At 47.1% G+C, this 19,654-nt stretch overlaps 1 protein-coding gene across 4 annotated transcripts in view; it reads left to right on the forward strand.

The window, feature by feature from the left end:
* Positions 1-19,654, forward strand: part of FHL2 (four and a half LIM domains 2) — a 477,249-nt gene that overhangs the window by 117,775 nt on the left and 339,820 nt on the right. For 2 of the 4 annotated variants that reach the window (XM_069636911.1, XM_069636914.1), the window contains exon 1: positions 6,318-6,551. The exons of the other annotated variants lie outside the window; for them this stretch is intronic. The gene's annotated coding sequence lies outside the window, so the exon portion shown is untranslated. Of the gene's footprint in view, positions 1-6,317; positions 6,552-19,654 lie in introns of those variants that run through there. 4 annotated transcript variants of the gene reach the window in all.

Below are 19,654 nucleotides of genomic sequence, written 5' to 3' on the forward strand. Positions count from 1 at the left end.
TGGATCATACGCAATCCCAAAGTGGCATTCCTTCATTTGCGGGGGCATGACCCATGCAGGGAAATAATGCATCCTTCAGAATGCGCCTGTGCTAACTTTATGCCCGTACATTTAAGCGCCAATAAAGGCCTTTAATTTTCCACTTCATTTGCCAAGCATCCAAGTAAGTGGAGAAGATTCAGTTTCTTTGCATCTGCTGCATGTGCAGCTCTCTGCATTTGCATCTATGCATTTGTCTATTGTTTTTTTTTACTGGGAGAAAGCTCCACGTACCCTCTACATGTTACATTTTCCATTTTACATCTGTTGTGCTTGCTCCCTAAAAAGTGAGCTAAGTCAATGCTAAAGTAGCAGATGTCAATGCAAATGTGCAAGTATGTAAATGCAGGAAATGTAAAGACGTGTCACTAGTATCAGGTAATAAAATGGAGGCAAAAATGTCGCCGGTAAATAAAATTGCGGCAAAAATGCTGTGGTTTGACCCAGTAAAAGTGCACCCCATTATACCATTTAAGGGGAGCAGGGGTTGCGTAGGTGTCCACCGCTCCCCTTAAATGGTAAAATGGGTCCGGGGGTTGCGGGGATGTCCCCCGCTTCCTTTACATGATTGTGGCAGTAAAACCACAGCATTTTTGCCATGATATTTTGTATACACGGCTATTTTAGCCGTGATTTTAAGACATGGAACCGTGTCACTTTGGTGGAAAATCTGACATTCTGTGGTTGGCATGATTCACAAAGTGAATCTACCAGTACAGATGGCTTTGGACTTGCAGATTTCTGCCACCCGAATACGTTGTGGGCAGAGCGTGTGTGTGTGACATGGGACCGCGTTGCATCGCAGAGCACACAATGATTCACACAGCGATGCATTCTAAGATGCAGCAGTCCCTGCGCCTCTTTCACTATCACGTGGTACCCCAAGTCACAGGCCAGCTGCAGGGGCAGTGCATTGCAAGCTAGTACCTCCCACCGCAGGCTGGACACACCTATGCAATGGTGCATGAGAGGATGGATGGGGTCTCTTCCTCAAAAAGCTCAAATACAATTGTGCTTTAATTTCATACATCATAATAGCAAAGCAAAGGGGGAAGGGTCATCACAAAGTGTGGCAGAGGGGACTATTTGCCCTAGGCCTCGCAGTACAAAAAGGACCCCTCAGTGTGAAGCAAGTATTTTTTGCTGTTGTTGAGGTAGCCGGGTGGCAATGCCGGCCGTAGCCTCCACCCAGGGTGCTAAATCTGGCAGGGTGACTGGAACTGCTTGTACTTTCTCCCCGCTGCCTCCCATTCATTTGTTGATGCCTGGCACTGAATGAAGGCGCTCATGCCAGGCCAGTTTTACCATGTGAGCATCAGACTGGGCAGCACAATTCAATGGAGTGGAACCGCCAGTGTCAGAGGTTCTCTGCATTCATACAACCAGGAACCAAGATTTTGCATCAGTGGCCCCCTTCTCATGTTCGAATTTAGCAGTTCATCGCCTGTCTTGCGATATGGAAGCATGCCTTGTTTCATGAGGTTTGCTGCCTTCTCAGATCTTAATTCCCTCCGTGTTTCCTTCCTTGCATTTGACATTGCACTCTGTTGACTAACACAGGTGCATTTCTTATGTTTTAATCCACTAATTTTATTGCGAATCCGTACAAATAACCTAATACAAAAAAAAGAATGATAAATTACCACATTTATTTGACCGAACATAGTGGTATTTTAGTATATGTATGGTAAATAATAGGTGGGGTAAGGGTATACGTTAGGGCAGGGGGGCTGAGGGCAGGGTGCGCAGGGACTCCACTAGCATTATAACAAATAAAAAGTTTAAAAAGCAAAAAGTAATTTTCGTTTTTCGGTTAAAAGAATTAGGTCATTTCTCAATTCTTTTTTTTTCGAAAATACCACGGATATCCATTTGATTGCACTTCCCTTGGAAGTAATGTAATCTCTGCTGTGCTAGTTTCTCTTCCGAAAAGCGAGCCATGCTTGTTTTGCCTAATATGTGTCCATAGCCTCCTGAATACTGTCGGATTCACATCGGATGCTCACGTCACAGAAAACAAATGATAGGCTGCAATGCTTGGTTGGTGGGGAGATAGCCTAGAGGTTGGGTCTGTAAAAGGTATGTTGTATCCTGCCCCAGGTTAAATAATCAAAGTCATGCCAATCATTTATACCCAATTCACATTAAATGTTTTGTCTGCGGTCTTTAAACCGCTAAATGGAAGCACGACGTAATAAAGTGACCCAGAAAGTAAAGATGCACAATAGTGTGCCACGCTTCCCCCCTAACTGTCTACGAGGAAGTGCAGGACCGAGCAGACAGGTAAGTGACATCAGATGGGCTGTGGGGTGTGGCTGGATGGGAGAGGCCATGCGTCTGGGAGTGGGCCGCTGCAGAGCAGGAGGGATTGTGTGGGGGAAGCCCACCAAAGGTAGACTGGCAGAGGGGTGAGAGATGGAGAAAACAGTTTGGCAGAGGGTGGCCTTGAGCAGGCGTCCCTCTGCAACTTCAGCCTTTTGTGCGCGGTCTTTAGACATAGATTCAGATATTTTGATGGGGTTTGTGGCAAGTTTGCTTGTTTTGGAAAATCATAGTTGTATCAAACTTTGGTAGGTTCAGGTCTATAATTTGTAAATTGGAGAGCTGGATTCCCCATATTGCCAAAATGGTGTGATCCTGGACAACCACCTTCCTTCTTTATGCCTCAGTCCAATTGGAAGTGCATACACCTTGCTAAACAGAGACTAAGCAAGCATTGGGCAGCCAAACGTTTAGACTTTGGCATAGGCTTTGCAAAGAGAGTCTGTGTGGACTGAGGCAATGGGGCCGATGAGGAGTGAGAGAAAAGGGGGCAAGAGAAAGGAGGGTGAAAAGGAGTGAGGGGACCGAGGGCAGTGATTAATGAGGAGTACAATGTTGCTTTCTGGGCTCTGTCTCCAGATGAATAGTCAGAGATAGGAAAGGTGGTACATCACAGCTAAAACTATCTTCAGAGCACTTCAGGGCATGTACAAAATCCAAGTGTCAGCAACTAGAAACAATTTTGAAATGGGAAATCAGAATTTCCAACAGGACACTGCATCCACGTAATAACCGTAAGAGAGCAGATGCTGGCTATGGCAGGAGTGGGCTATTGCAATTCGGTACATTTACAGAAACCTTTTGGAAATAGTACACTGGAATTAGTATCAGGACAAACCCATACGACTCGATATCTGCACTAGGGTAAATGCTCATGTTGGATGTAAAAGATATAATGACAAAAAATGCAGTTATTGAGATAGATTTTTTTTTAATGTGTCTACATGTAGACTGTTCTTTTGTGGCAGTAATGGATATCATGTTTATGAGAAGTCATTTCCTTTTCAAATGTTTTAATTTTTGTCAATGTGATTGCATGTTCTATTTGCACTGATACATAGTTTTGCAAATGTTGAGCTGTTTTAGAAATCATATTTTGATATATAATAAAGATGTTGTTAAATGAATTATAATTATTGTTCATGTCTCAGGTGCACCTTTGCTAATTTGTTGAGAAGAGTAGAGCAGAGTTCATCAAGATTTTATTTGTAGCAATGAAAAAAGCACGAGGCAGCAGAGTCTGTTTATAGCAAGGAGGAATATGTCTATTGACATCCAGAGGATTCAGTTGCTGACATGTACTTTGATAATCGGGTGACCTATACAAGGTGCAGAAAATAAATAAATGGCATTTTCATGCATATCACAAAATAATATGTTTGCAATATGTAACATTCATACAGTATACATATCGTCAAATCCTTAAACTCACTACCACCATAAAAGGCTTTACTGTTCCTATACTTAATATAAATGAGCACTCTTTCAATCTCCATGTAGCTTCTAAGTGCATTTTATGGAAATGCATAACATTTTACTTTACTAAACATCCTTGGAGTTGTGCTCCTGTTTTAATACATCTTTCTTTCTTGTGGTCTTTAAATTAAGTTGGACCAGGCAGCTTTTTTTGTGTAAAATGCATCATAGCGAGGCAAAGGCAAACAGATTATGGTTTGCCTGCTAGAAAGTGTTGCTTGTAGATGAATATGGGTGTTTCAGTTTGTATTATTTAATAAGTAGAATTACCTTGATGTTTTTGTCTTGACCGGATGACATCTCTTTGTGCTGCAACAGGATCCCGTAGAAACTGTTTGCAGCTCACACACTGAAATGCCCACCAAGATTGTATCAAATTCAGGGAGGTGTCTTCATGGCACTGTTTCGGAAAAACTGTTGTCAACTGACTGCATTTCAGGGAAGCTTGACTATGGCAAACAACCACGCGTCGGGGGGCGGACGTGATAACGGCTCCCCAGCCCGAGCCTAGACATGCCCAAGCGAAGTGAGGGTCTCAGCGAGATCTGTGGGCTCTTACCGGCCATGTCCGCCCCCCCTGACAAGGGGGTGATAGCCATTCGCAGCCCCTGGGCTCATCTGTGGTGCAAAAGGTTTCATTTTGTTTCAGGAGATGGGCTCTGCATGTTTTTTGCTAGCCCATTATCTTGAATAAAAAGAAAAAAAAGGTGTCTGCCACCAAAGGAAAAGGGGCATAGTCCCTTTTCCATTTTTATGGCAGCTGTGGACAGGAGGATGGTTTGAGACAGTGGGCGATACACAGTGTACTGTAGCCTGCTGTTCCAGCCACCTGATTGGCTGGGCGCCCTTCTCCAGGTGCGAATACATTCGAATCAGAAACATTTTAGAAATTCAGAGAATGGGGGTGACCTGTCCATTGCCAGGTTTCCACTATGTGTTAGGCGTGAGTGCTCAGGGTATGCACACAAACCCTTCTTCCATTTATACTAGTCCTTCACTCCAGTGCAAAGGCGTTAAAGCGCTTTGGCAGCCTTTCTCGGGCTTCTTCCATAAACCACTGCATGGAAGGCATGCTGCAGAGATTTATTTGCAAAGAATGTTGTTTGAAATGCTCCAACCCCCCCCCGTACTATACTGGAGTGACACATTCTTACACATACGCACTACACAAAGGCCTTTTCTGGGACACTTGTATGACATCATTATTTTCATTTAGAAATATGATCCTCCTCGCCATATTCAGGGTTTGCAATCATGTCAGTGAGCTACTCCAGCAAGAACAAGGCTGCCAGCGGCAGGAACCTGTGGGTAACAGTGGACAACCAATCCCAACGTCTGCTGAAAAAGATTACTATCCATGGTCATTATCTTTTATTCGTATTGAATTCCAGTTTCCTATATAGCGCCAACACAATCTTCCACAAGACAGCTGCTTCAGGCAGCAGAAGAGTCCAAAGTGGAGATTTTTTGGTTCAGTTTGCATTGGCTAATAAGACATATGTCTACTCTTAGACACGCTTAATCAGTGCAGGCAATCCCTGGGATACATAAAGTGAAGGAAGATGCCTCAGAAATGGCCAATTATATGGCAAAGGAGGGTCCGTCCTCTAAAGAAGGGTGCCTTGTATTCTTCACAAGGGTGCATGGCGCTACTAATAGAGAGTGAGCGTGCTGGTATTATGCATGGCACCTGATAGTGACATATTCATGGCTCTCTAGTGAGCCTCTAATGTCGAGGATCGTCCTTATTTTGCCCTGGTGGAAATGCCAGCCAAACAGTTGCAAATGGTTTCTACTGGATCCATTTGGTAGCATGTGTGTTTTTGGTCATCGTTTGCACTGCCATTGAGGCACAAAGTTGTTTCCAAACACCCTCTAGGAACAGATTGTTGGTGGATAATGGTGTCTGGTGGTGTTTACCTGATTGCCATTTCAATGCAACTGGTGCCTGGTCCCTTGATAATTTTCATGAACATGGCAGGCGGGGTTGTTGGTGTCGCCACCTATCTAGTGCAAAAAATAGTAAGAGGCCTCACCTGGCTTCTGGAGTGACAGTCTTCCGACAGCCCTTAATAGAAACCCCTCCTATGGCTGTAGAATGGTTTGTACATGAACCATCCCACACATACCTACGGATAGATTCATAGCTAAGGCATGAATATCAGACTGAACAGGTACTGCATGGGCGAGCCGGTGAATCGTGACGGGGGTTACCCCGTGAAATCTATCTGAAGTATGTCTTAAGTAAACATGGAATACTATGTGGGTTTGCGGCTTTCGCCTCGGGAACACTGCAGGGTTAGAAAAACAAACGGCAGGGAAACATGGTTCTTCGAAGGGGTTCAGCCAAGGCAGAGAGTTTCGTTAGAGAAGAGAAAAAAAAACAATCTACACACAGCCTCTGGATGAAAGTGTCGAATGCCAGCTGCAGTGAGCATAAAAGCGCGTCTCCGAGGCTTTCGTCTCCTTATATGGTAAAATGATATGAAGGGTTCATTAGGCTGTGAAGGCAGGCTCCTTGCACACAGCCCTGGCTGCAGAGCAGGGAGCAGGCGGGCTGCCGTCCTCGGCTGGAGGGGCTCCCAGCGGCGTGCTGTACCTCAGCCGCGCAGCCGCGCCGCCACACGCAGGCCAGCCTGCCGCAGCTGCGCTAATGGAAGCGTGACTCCCAGGTCCCCGGGGGGGAGGGACGTCGCACTGCCGGCTGCCTGACTGTGAGTAGACGTCTCCTTTCTGTGCCACCGCCAGGCAACCCACTGCTGTCGCCCAGGAGGCTGAGTGGCGGGGAAGCGGGGCTCCTGGGCATGGCTTGCGCCGAGTGGAAGCGTGGCGCTGCGTGCGCAGCGTGAATGTGGGAGCGCGCCCAGTAGCTGAGCCTGAGTGCACAACGCAGAGAGACGGGCAGCCAGGCAGCAAAAGCTTCCATTTCATCCTAATGAATTGTATTAACCATAACAAGGAATGAACTGCTTAACGGTCGTTGCTTTGGGACGCCCTTCCTTTGATCAGGAAACCGTGGCACACTCTTTCGGTCCTTGTTTTCATGACGCAAGATACAACATCCGACCTGGTTCTTTTGTGACTGTGGTTGTCTATATGTGCGTTGGCATTGTAAAGGGGTTATGAAGTCCAGTTCATTTTATATAGAGCATTTATGACCTGCCGTTAAAATATTCCTCAAACCTCAAATTTTAGCAGAGAATGGAAAGAAATCGTGTGTGGGTGTGTGGTAAGGGTGTGTAGTTTGGTCAGAAGCACTCACTTTGGTTACGTGGGGTGGCAAGCAAGCTTTAGAACGCCAATCAATAAGTGTATAATGATGAAGTGAACAATATAATTGTGTTATATTTTATGATTTTTGTTTAGTGCTATACAATGCAACTTCATAGCGCTGTGTTGCAGGAGAGGACTGGAGGCAGTGTAGGTTGGTGCAGGTGCAACGGGACAAAGTTCCAGAGGGAAGCGCTTTGGTGAAGAGATCTAGCTGCCACAACTGAACACATATAGGGCCTGATTTACAGGAAAACGTGCAAAGTGCCTCCAAAAGTTCCAGCGTGTGCGCTGGGATTGCGTGGCGCAAATGCATTGCGTGAGGAGGCGATTTACAGAAATAAGTGCGAGCAGGGACTTACAGTGCAAAGTACAGAGGTCTGCACCCGCTCCACAGATTGTAGAGCTTCAAAGTAGGAGTGGCAATTGTTAAAAATCGTTCTCTTTCCGTGTGGCGATGTCCAATGAACCACACACTCTGTGCTAATGGGCAGCTCGCTCAGCAGGGACTATCACCATAGCGCCGGCTTGACGTAGCAGCGCAGTGTCATCTTCAAGGCGTTATGTAGAGTTAAATAAAGGCCGTAGCAACTGTCCTATTATTATGATAAACATGATAACTGCAACACTAAGCAGAGAAGCAATGGCGTTCCATAATCTGTAGTGTTGGGGACCCCTCTGTTGTAGGTAGGGAACTGGTGAGGATGTGCTGGCACATCCTCACCATGTACATACAGGGCTGGAATTAACAGCACACCTCTCAAGGCCCACTTCCTCAAACCTCAGGTGGTCCAGTGGCATGAAGGGCCACGCCCACTATACAGCCCCAGTGCATATCTCCTGAACTCCCTCGCTGGACCTTTGTCTGTCCAGCGTCATTGACCAGAGTATTCAGTGTGAAACCGAGGCACCTAATGTGGCGTGGTGAAGCATTTCGGGAGTGGAGCCACCGTGGTGGTGAGACACTTAAGCTGGTGTCTACAGCTCTACCTTCCTACTGGGAAGTGCAGGCGAGTGTCCACGATTGGTCGTTCTCTTCTGGATCTGCTCAGCTTTGTGTAGAGAGTTAGAGTGATGGCACAGTCATTTACTAGCCTTCAGCCTTTCTGTGACCTTTATGCCTCACAGCCTTATAGTGTTAGACCTCTCCATGGGGGTTTAACTCCGGACACTCCTGGGACAGCTGTCCCACGTGGGAATAACAGATACGGCCTTGACTTGCAGGCTTCTTTTTTAACAGGTCGCACTCCGTGGTCCTGCCTCCTTATGAGTCTACTCCATGGCCTATTAGTTCTGAAATTGCACAGGTCTGCTCTCCTTGCTGATTACTGTTTAAATTACAGGGTTTCAAAATTGAGGGGAGCTATTCAGCTCTTGCTTCTAGCCCAGGAGAGCCTGGCTAGCTTGAAACCAGCATTTACCAGGAGCTACTTTTATCTCCCAAGATCAATTGATGCCTTACAAACATACATATGTGACATTAACTTTGAGTATTTGAAAATTCTAACAAAGAAGAATTAGGGTGCCTCTAGTACACATTTAAACATAAGGAATCATACATAATAGACACAAATTTAAAGCGTGAATCTCATGTGGAGGTAAGATTTGCGGTGCGCTGGGAACTCGCCCCTGGCTCCCCAGCAGTAGTTCCTGCCTACTGGGTGAGGCATGACACCCAGGTGCTGGTTTTTGCTCCTTCTCATCGAAGCTTCATTTTGAACCTGGAATTATATATGAGGCCCTTGGCAGCTAGTGTCCAGTCTCACTGCTATTTTATTTGCAAGCGGAAGTCACCCAGGTCGCCCTATGTCTTGGTGATGACCTGGATGCCACAGTGGGAAGATTCCTGCTTTGTATTGCAAGTGGGAGCACAAATGAATAGCAATCGTTTTAAGTTTAACACCGCAAAAATAGAGGTCCTGCTCTGTCAGGTAGTACGTCTAGATAATCTTTTCAGAGCCAGTTGGTCCTCGGATCTCTGGCCGTCAGTTCTGGGGTTCAGCCCTCAAGCAGCGAACAAAGTACACGCTTCAGGGGTTCTTTTGGACTCCGCTTTATCATATCTGTTTTTGTATCTCTCTTTTTCTGTTGAGCTTAGATGGTTAAAGGAGTTGAACTCCAGTAATTTGGATCACAGTAATGCAATCTACTGAGGTCTGCCTGCGAAAGCTCTGCTTAAATTGAAGGCCAGTCGAAATTTACCTGAAAGAATTTTGTTGAGACTGATTGAATGAGGCCACATATGGCCAATATTATGGGCTTTGCTGGGGCTACCTGTAGAGGAAGGGAATGCGTTCAAGTTGTTTTGTCTGGTGCATAAAGCATTGCACCAGGCATGTCTCAGATTTCTCCCGCTCTCACCAAACAGTGACTTGCGTCCATTTTCTTTAGTCTTTCTTGCTGTACCCGGCTCCAGATGATCATGACGGGGAAGCCGGGCTGTCCCTGTGCAGGTGGATACATTTTGGTACTCATTGCCACCTCAGCTAAGGACCATGCGCGATCCCATTCAGTTGAAATGTAAGCTGAACTCCTTTCTGTTTCCACACTAGTAATTGGCAGGAATGTTGTATTTCCAGATGGACCGGACTAGTGCCTCAGTGTAAGGAGTTGATGCTTCAGCGCCATGATGCCCCAAGAAAGGCGAACAGGCACTTTACAAAACATTGTGCCATACCTTACCATTTATGCCATACTATGTTATGCCACGCCATACCATGGCTTGCAACATTATGTGTTACTACTGACTTCTGCAATTGTATTCGCTCTCCCCTCTTCCTTCTCCACTCTTTTTGACTGCTTATTCTCTGTTCTCATCTCCTCTCCCCTCCTCCCCTTACTTTCGTCTATGCACTTACTCTATCAGAATTGTCCCTGGACCTAGTATGATAGCAACCTTGTCTGTCTCCTCCTCCCCCTTAGTTGTCCCCCCCTCGAACACTATCTGAAATGCCGTCAGGCCTATTACGATAGTCCCTTGTTTTGTTCCTCCCCTCCCTTTCTGCACCCCTCTCCCTCATCTTTTGTTTTTCTCCGGCTCTACCAGAAATGTTGTCAGGCCTAGTACGGTAGTCGCCTGTCTGTTTCCTTTTCCTTACCACTCTCCCTCTCCCTTCCTTATCTATGTCTTAGCTCTTGCACTATCTGAAATGTCATCAGGTCAAGTATGATAGTTAATTTCACATCCTTACTGTTCATGGCCTGTAAGAATGTCATTGTATTTTCCCTTGTTCCCTCCCTTGCCTTGAAGCGCTTTGAAACACATTGTGTATAGGCGCTATATACATAAACTATCATCTCATATCATACCATCCCATACCTTACCATGCCGTACCATAAATACCAAACCATAGCATGCCATATTGTTGTGTGATGTTTGATGTCTTCATTACAAATAATTTGTAGCCCTCTGTCGTTCTTAGACCAAAAGCGACGAGTTTCCATTCCAGAACATTATGTTTTAAAAAAAATAATAAAAAAGAAATATTTAAATAAAGGAAAACTGAGTCTTAAGGGGATAACCTAATGTCCAAACATCGCGTTATGGGGTTTAGTGAAATGCATTTTATTTACTACACAATTTCACGAATTGAGCTGCTGGGGATTTTCTGAAAACATGTGGATCCCTTTTTTTCAGCACCTCAATTTTGAACAAAAAACAGACTTTGGGAAGTAAATGTATAGTCGATTTTCCCCCCACTTTCCGTTGCCATGTGGGCCCAGCTACCTCTGGAATATAAACAAACAAAAAGACCAGGCAAAATGTCGCCGTCTGCCCCTCATAGCAGGAAGGCAGTGGAGGTACAGCAGAGGATCGCACTGGGGCTCCAATGAAAAAGTGGCCCACAGTTGCAAATGGCAACTCATTCCTTTTGTGACAGACTGTTTGAGTAGTAACCAAGGGGGAGGGTTTTGATTAAAATGTGATGCAAATTGTGTTTTAAAGATTATTTTGTTCAGTAACACTGGTCAAAACTACTAGCCTCATGTTGAAGTAACTTATCAATCTGGCCCACAGAGCAAAAAAAGTGACCCACTTTGAGCAACAAAAACTGGCGCACACTAGCATTTTGCGTTTTTTGGTTCGGGCATTGCCCTATTGCCATATAGGCCAGTCCAAGCCTGGTACAGCACCTTGATTACAGCTTACTTCCTCACAAAATGTTGGAGCAGTGTCAAACCCTTGCACACATTCTCACCACACCTTTACAAAAGTTAAGTTTAAAGTTTGTATAGGCGCACCAGAAGAAATTGCATGGTATAGTCCCCAAACCAGGCATCAAGGCAGAGCGGAGAGTACATCAGCGGTCATTGTAGTCTGATAAAGACCATTGGCTGTCCAATCAGTTCAGTTTCCACTCCATTTGTTCGGCTTTTAAGTTCTTACAAAATGGCTCATACTAATAGTTCATTTTTTGAAAACAACCGTTCTGCATGGACTGTAACTGCGCAATGAGGGACGTGCACGCTGCTGCAGCCATACATTTAATTAGTTGAACCGACCATTAAAGAAATAAGTACGGAGAGGCCATCCTAAAAGCTTAAGAGCAGGTTGTTTGAAAGCCAGTCCAGTAATAGCCACACTATTTACGTTAACATGAAATGTGGTTATGGTTAATGCTCACTCCATGAGATGAGCGCGGCCACTATGTCACACTTTACCAGATGCCGATTTGTTTACGACTATCATTCAGAGAGCCATGGTTTGCTGCGTAGGATAACGTCCTCCCTGGGCTGTCTGGAAGGCGTCTCGTGCTGCTGTTGGGAACATTCTAGAAACCACCCAGGCTTCGAGAACAGCATTATTTTCGGAGGGAATGCGCAGCATCTGGAAGGAACAGACGTCATCACGTGGCCTCGCAGTTACCATCATTTTTTATATCAGGGATCTCTTAGGCAGGGTTCATGAGCAGCCCCATAGCGCTAAACTATGAAAACATCCCTTACATTAATCCACAGAGAAGTTAAAAAATATCACTACAAAGTCAACGTATATGAGCAGTGCCAACTGCCTATATTTATTGCAGCCATATACTTTTTACAGCACAAAATGAAGAATACCTTCTTTCAGGACCCATAAAGTGATGAACGTTCACCCTTTGCACCCTTGTGACGTCCTTTTCAAATTGTAATGTTTTAACGTTCTTGTCACGGGTCCAATTTTCGGATTTTTCGTTGGAACTATTTGCCCCGGAACAGTTTGTAAGTAGACACATAAAGCATGTCTATCATGTGCTGTCACTCTCAAGAATGACACCCCCCACTGCCCCCCATCAAACCTGTAGCATCATTTGCAACCATCCTGGTTCACTGAAGAAACGGAAGATGATTACCCAACCAAAGAAGACAGGCTGCCTGCTTGTGGTATGCAGTGCTTTCCCAAAAAACATACATACACGAATACATATTAGCGCACTAGAAAGGCTCCTTGCAACCCCATTGGCTGGAACATGGGCTGGATTAAACACTCAAGTTCCTCCAGGGGCTGCCAGAACTTCTCCCTGCCTGCTATTTTTATTCTCGAATCCCCCCACAGTCCCTCACAGCCCTGTTCCCCCCCCCTAAGCCCCTGTCTCCTCCTCCCACACTTTCCTTTTATATTTTACACAGGGGCCATTTTGTTTTGTACTTTTTGAAATAGGAAATCTGGCCAGTGCTCTAGGCCTAGACCTGATTTCCGTTAGTAGGACCCCAGAGGAAGCCCCAGGGTGCTAATAGCATTAAGTACCACGACAGGGACGCAGTTGAGCGATGTCAGCCCTATGCCCTCACTGAGGCCCTAGTTTAGCTCGGGCCTACTTGCGCGGACCGATATCAGCCAAATCCAGCCCCTCTTCTCAGTGCTTATCACTACATAATATCTGATGGGTCGAGCCATCTTTCACGCCCACATTTTGATGCAGCTTCTTTAAAGAGCAAGCACACCTTTTTGGCATCACAACATTTAAACTTCTCTCTCAAGAAGTCAAACAATAGTTGATGCCTTGCAGTTATGAATGGGACCCTTATGTTTCCGATTTCTTCTTAGATCATCAACCTTCTCCCCAGAGCTCTCACAGGTATGGCGCTATAGAATAGCCTACTTATGATCTCTGTCACGCGTGTCCGCAGTGGCATAGTGGCTCATGTGTGGGCTGAAACCAGGAACACATGGGTTATAATCCCCATTTCTCAAATTACCAAATTGTATGGGTCTTGGAAAATAAGTGTTTCATGTCCCTCATGTTGCAAAGTTGGGGTCCCTTCAAAGCAGGGGAACTCCCAGTACCAAAGATTATATAAAAAGATGAGCTGTGCCTACGTGGCAAGTGGCAGCTGGGGAATTGTGTAAGTGGTGGGGTATACATATTTTCACTGAATTGAAGCAAGGATGTAGCGTGTGAACTCCAATCCACGAAGAAGGGCTTGTGGGACTTTCCCCTCGAGAAACTGTTTCAAAGGGGGTGAAATGGTGCATTTTACAGCTACATTTTTGGGTGAAATTAGATTATTAAAAAAGTCATGAGATGTAGAGGGAGCTGTGACAAACATGAAATATTCTAGTACATCAGGTGCCAGGTCCCTAACAGCATAATGGTACCATTTTACATTAAAAAGAAATTATGTGCATGCCATTCGGAAAGTGTTATAGCCAATAAAAGCACTGGATGCAGAGTAGACACACATATACTTCTGCCTTGCCATTGAAGCTGAGCCTGCTGTAGTCGGGCTCTACTACACTGGAAAAGATCCCGAATAGTAACTCATATGACAGTGGACCTTGCACCAGATGTAAATATTTTCAGGGGATTTAACTTTTAATGCACATCATTGTTCTTGTACTAGTTAATAAACTACAACCTTTGTCTCTCTGATGCGCCCTACATCAATCTCATTGCCCTGAACTGTCCCACTGCCCCTGGTTTACATTACTTCAGACACATTGCACCCTAGAAAAGTCCTTTTGTCAGGAACCACTGCACCCTGATTTGCTGTGCGGCCCTTTCATTAGCCCAGATTTTCCTCATTGCTACGTTATTTGCCCCGTCATTCCCATTTCATTGCACAAAGAACTGCCACAAGCAAAACTTAGTTGGTCCAATGCAAGTCAAATTCCCCCACAACACTACCCCATTGCACCATGATTTTTCCCCAAGCCATTCTTAGTGCCGCAACAATTGACAACTGGTCCCTGATTTGCCCCGTGTCATTCTCCTTGCCTCTCAAACTGCGTGATGTACTGCCCCATTGCCCCTGTTTGCCCCATATCAATCTCATTGACCCCAAAGCTACCCCACTGCCCCATATCCTTCTCACTGCCCGTACAACTATCTTCCCCCGTATTTGTCCCCATGCCACTCTAACTGCGATAGAACTTCCCATGGCCCCCTCATTTTCCCCATTCACTGTAATGGCCCACAAAATACCCCACTGTACCCTGATTTTCCCCATGTGACTCTCATTGCCAAAGAACTGTCCATTGTTCTTGATTTCTCCATGCCATTATCATTGTTCTTGAAACTGCTCAATGTAATGTCTAACTGCCTCCTGATTTTCCGCATGTCACTCTCATTACGCCAGAACTGCCCCATTTCTATAGGATTTGGCTCATGTCACTCTCACTGTCCCAACTGCCTCCAGATTTGCCCAATATAATTCTCATTTCCTCTTTATCTGCCTCATGTAATGCCTCACTAACACTCGATTTGCCACATGACCCCCCGTTTCCCCAGAACTGCCATAGTTCCCCTGATTTTCCCCATGCCACTCTCATTTCCCCTCTTATTGCCGCTAGGAGTGCCCGCTATCACATCCCACTGCCCCATGTTTGTCGTTATGTCACTCTTATTGCCACTGTCTGATGCAGGTAAACATCATGAACACAGGGATAATGGCATCCTTCATCCGGCCTCGACTGTGATCCATGGGCCTCAAGGAGCTGGGTTCACATCCCGGGGCAGGAACTGTTCTTGAGCACCCTCAACGCCTCCTACAAACTATGATCACCAGCACCCCCTGTGCCTGCCTGCACAATGGCCCAGCAGGCTCCTGTGTGTGGGTTGATGAGATTTGGACCCTGCAGCACAAGGGACCCTATGGGAATGTGCTGGCCCTGCAGGAAGAGCCTGGTGCAGCATGCAGCGCGCTCTGCTCAGCTAGCCTCCGAACTGATCAGCTCAGGGCCGGATTGAGAGAAGTGTTCTCATTTTGTCCCTGGGCCCATCCAGATTGGGTGGCGGTCACTGTAACCGACTGACCTCTGCATTGCAAGAGTACAAGGATGAGTAGAAGCCAGTGGCGGCTGGTGAGTTTGAAAGCTGGTGGGGCGTACATTTTCCAGGGCGAATTTAGTAGCGCGCGCAGCGCGCGAGCCCACCCCCCTCCCCCCTGCAAAATCTTTGGAAAAATGGCCTACAAAATATGCAATTTACTGTCCAAAAAACCCACCGAAATATGAAAAAAGCATTCGGTTTTACATATTAATGGTGGTACACTATTCTTACGTGTGCAAGTGTGATGGTGTATTTTACAGCAGCTTGTATTGAGAATAGCTGGTACTACCTCTGGGAAATCCAGTTGGAAATCATGGCCATGGTACTTAGGACCGCGCCCAGCTTGAGAAGGGCACTTATCGCTGTGGAGCTGAATCTGAGGCGAGCACCTTTTCACTTTACATCATGGAAAGGACAAGGTCGGACTAGGGCAAAAAATGGGCTCCGGCCCCACAAAAACCCTGGCCCTCATTTGCGATCACAGTTGGCTACTTTGCTGGACAAACTGTTGGAGAAATACCCGCGGTGTGTTTTTTGATACAATTTGTGGCAAGGGCATTTTACAGCGTACTGGGCCAGAGGAATCGGCTAGATGGGAGGGGACATTTGGAGGAAGGCACTAGAAGGGCAACAGACTGGGCCAGGGATGGTGTGCAGAGGTCAGCTGTGCGCATAACTGTGGGGTGTTGGGCAAGGTGTAGGAATAAGTAAATAAAGCATCATCAGAATGAGATCAGCGTTACGCAGAGCTCTGCATGCTTGCTCCACCCCCTGCGCCATGCCTGCAGACCTGTTCTGCAACATCGGAACCTTCGGAGGGGTGGAGGCAGCAAAACAGGAGTGCTGCACCTTTTAAGATTGCCCTATTCTATCCCCCTCCTCACTACTCCCGCGCCTCCACTCTCTTCTCGCTCCTTTTGATACATCTTCATTCCATTCTTCATAATCAGTTCCCCTTACTCACTTTATCATTCTTTCTATCGCCCTCTTCCTATCTCCCCTCCCAACTCTACGTGTCCTTTCTTCCAACCTGCCTCTCTCCTTCTCTTACTGGTCCTCTTCTTTTTCCTCATCTCTTCTCCTTATTTCTCCATCTTACTCCTTCCTCTACACTCACCCATCTCTTGCTCTCCCTCTTCCCCTGCCCCTCGACTCCTTCCTTTCCTCCCCTCACTCTATCCATCTCTCCCTCTTCCCACCCATCTCTCGTCTTCCACCCAAACTATCCTTCTCTATCACCTTCCTTTTCCTCTCCTTCCTTCTTCCTAGCCACCTACTTGCCACTCTTTCCCAGTACTCCCTCTCCTTGCTTCTCCCACCTCATTATCTCCCTCCTTCCTCACCCCCTCCCCCTCTCCTCACACCACACCCACCCCAACCCAACCTCTGGCACATACCGTTACAGTCCCATGAGGAGATGGAGGTTCTACAAGCATTCCCGTCGTTTGTCTGTCAGTCCCCACAAAGACAGGACATCACCCCATAAAGCCAAACTGGTAGAAGACTGGGAGGGTATACAGACCTCAGACGTCGTGCCAGGGCCGCCCCCAACCAAACATGCAATGGACAGTGACATGGAGGGCCATTTGGTGCCCAACCCACTCTTATAGCCTTCACCCACCTCCCCCTCAGATATACTCAATGACGAGCATCCCTGCTAGCACACCTCCATTCAATGGCCTAACACACTTATCCCAAAATATGCCAGCCGGAGTTGGGGAGCAACACACTTTACATTCCCCACAGCCCACCCAGTTCAAAATATTCTCTGTCCTCACTGTCAAGCACCAAGAATACCACTGCCCCCCCCCGAGGCATACGCATTCACCTTCCGACAACAGATTGGGGGGATTGGGGGTGCTAAAGGCACACCTGGCCCACATCTGGCACCCCCAGTCAGGGGTCACACTAACTCAGACACATCACCTCAACAAACTCAGAATGGAAGCTGATGGGAAGTGGGGTTGGGTGTCGGATCCCTGCTAGAACCACGCCCACATGAACTAGCACTGGAAGGTGATGGGGGGTTAGGTGCCTGACCCCTGCTAGGACCACCCTCACATGAACCAGCACTGGAAGGTGATGGGGAGTGGGGTTAGTTGTCTGCCCCGTGCTAGGACCCCTTCACATGAACCAGCACTGGTAGGTGATGGGGAGCACCCTTTTCGTTTCTGACCCCCAACATGACTTTTCCTTTCTCTACACGTTAGATATACATCATTACTTCCCTCCAGAGTGCAGGAAGTCAGAAATCACACAAGAAGATCATGTCACAAGGTAATGTAAATGACTGAGCGCACTAGACATATATGCATACAATACCATAACATGTAGCACTGCATCTGCATAATTTTCACAATAAGGCACAACTGCTTGCAAACCCCTCCACCATGTCAGGGCCATCAGCATTGCATGGAACAGGACTATGAAATGCTGTCACTAGACCTACTCGCCTCAGTCACATGCACCAGCATTACAAGACCTATATTCCATACACAACTACTGTCATTGTTGACATTTCACATGGAGAATAACAGGCCATTGCCTGGACTAGTATCCCTAGTTCATCCATGCAGGCCCCTGCGGATATCTGTTGCTGATGTGGGCTTTAGCCGAGTTCCCCCATGCAAACACAGTGCAAGTAATCCAATAGGACAGAGCCCACATATCACTGCTGAGCAAGCCATTGAGGTTACACTGTTAACACAAAACTGGAAAAGTAGTTGAGTAAACCCCAGACAAGGTATCTTGTATTACTCTCTGATGCTCAGATGTGGGCGAGCCAAGCAGGGCCCGGGACCATTCTGGAATTCAATGCTGGCAGAAAAACTGCTGGCAACAGAATTCAAGTGTATACCCCTCAAGCAAAGAGGTAAAGTGTTTAGATGATGGGGGAAGGGAGAGGTTGATGGGGGGGGTACCCCTGTAAAAAATAAAACGGGAGTGCTGTTGAGGGTGTTCTCCCACCGGCATTCTATTTCTGGCATAAGAACATAGAACCCTCTGCCTTGCTCAGGCCAAATGAGTGGCTCAAGCTGAACTAAAACTGCAAGTTGCCAGCTGCAAAAATCAGAGCAGAGCCTGGCCAGCTCAGGACTAAAACATAAAATAAAAAAATAAAACTCAATAGCAGTCACAAGGCCTGACCTATTTTCCTCCCATTCAATATCAGAAGAAACCTTTCACAGAGCAGTTTCATTGCTGCTTCAGCTTTGGTGGGAATACAAAAGACATGAAGCCAGCCTCCCCCTCCCGCATCATGCTGCTAGGCCTGGCCACCAGGCACTGCACCAGCCGTGGTGGTGGTGCCACTGTGCCAGGCGGCCAGGCCTCTTCCTCACGCTGCCAGGGCTCTCCCTGGTGACTTACTTGTGCCGTTTTATATTTTCGGCATTTTTTGTCGAAAAATGCCGAAAATATAAAACGGCACATTTTGGATGGAGATTCTACGTGGCACGCACTGGGCAGCAGCAGTACGCCTGCCTGGGCCTTGCTGTCCGCATGGGCCAAGGCCCTTGGGCCTTGGCCCACGGACCGGGGGTAAAGGCCCAGGCCAGGCAGCCCCCGCCTTGGTGGTAGGCGGGCCGGGGCCCGCTACCACCAAGGCCCGCCAGAGACTCACTCGACTCGAGTGAGATACAAGGCCCCATTAAGTTGACGGCAGTCTAGTCAGCAACACTGAAAGACGTAGGCCCTGGCCTACACGTCTTTCAGTGTTGCTGACTGGGGCTCGTGGACCACGTTCCCTCCCCGGGCCCAAAACACAAACAAGAAACAACATCTGCTGGGACCACCTACTTACCCGCTGGCAACTCATGTTGTGGACTCGTGGACCAGGGTCCAGGCCGTCTCTGCTGGGCTGGTGGTGGTCTTCAGGGCCAGGCAGCTGGGCTCGCGTCGACTTGTGACTCCTGCCGTCAACTAAAGAATCAAGGCCAGGGAAGAGTGTGAAGGTGGCGCAGGCGCACCCACACACCCTGCACCAGAGATCTGCATAGCTACAGTAATGTCATTGGCTGTTTGCCAGCCAATGAAAGGGTTGTCATTGGCCGGCAAACAGCCAATGACATTACTGTCTCCATGCAGGGGAGGGACTGGAGGGAATTTCAGTGACCACTGATGACCCAGACCTAGTGCGCTGTTTACGCATATTTTAGACTGGTGGGGCCACCCCTGAAGCGCCCCGCCAGCCTTCTAATTGATGGGGCTTACGTAGAGTGCGTGGAGCTACGGGCTCCCCGCACTCTACTATTGAAGAAGGAAGACGTAAAACGGGACGCGCCCCGCTGTGAAAG

This window comes from Ambystoma mexicanum, chromosome 7p (genome assembly GCF_040938575.1).
Source record: "Ambystoma mexicanum isolate Mex_15411 chromosome 7p, UKY_AmexF1_1, whole genome shotgun sequence".
In the NCBI taxonomy this organism is placed as follows: domain Eukaryota; kingdom Metazoa; phylum Chordata; class Amphibia; order Caudata; family Ambystomatidae; genus Ambystoma; species Ambystoma mexicanum.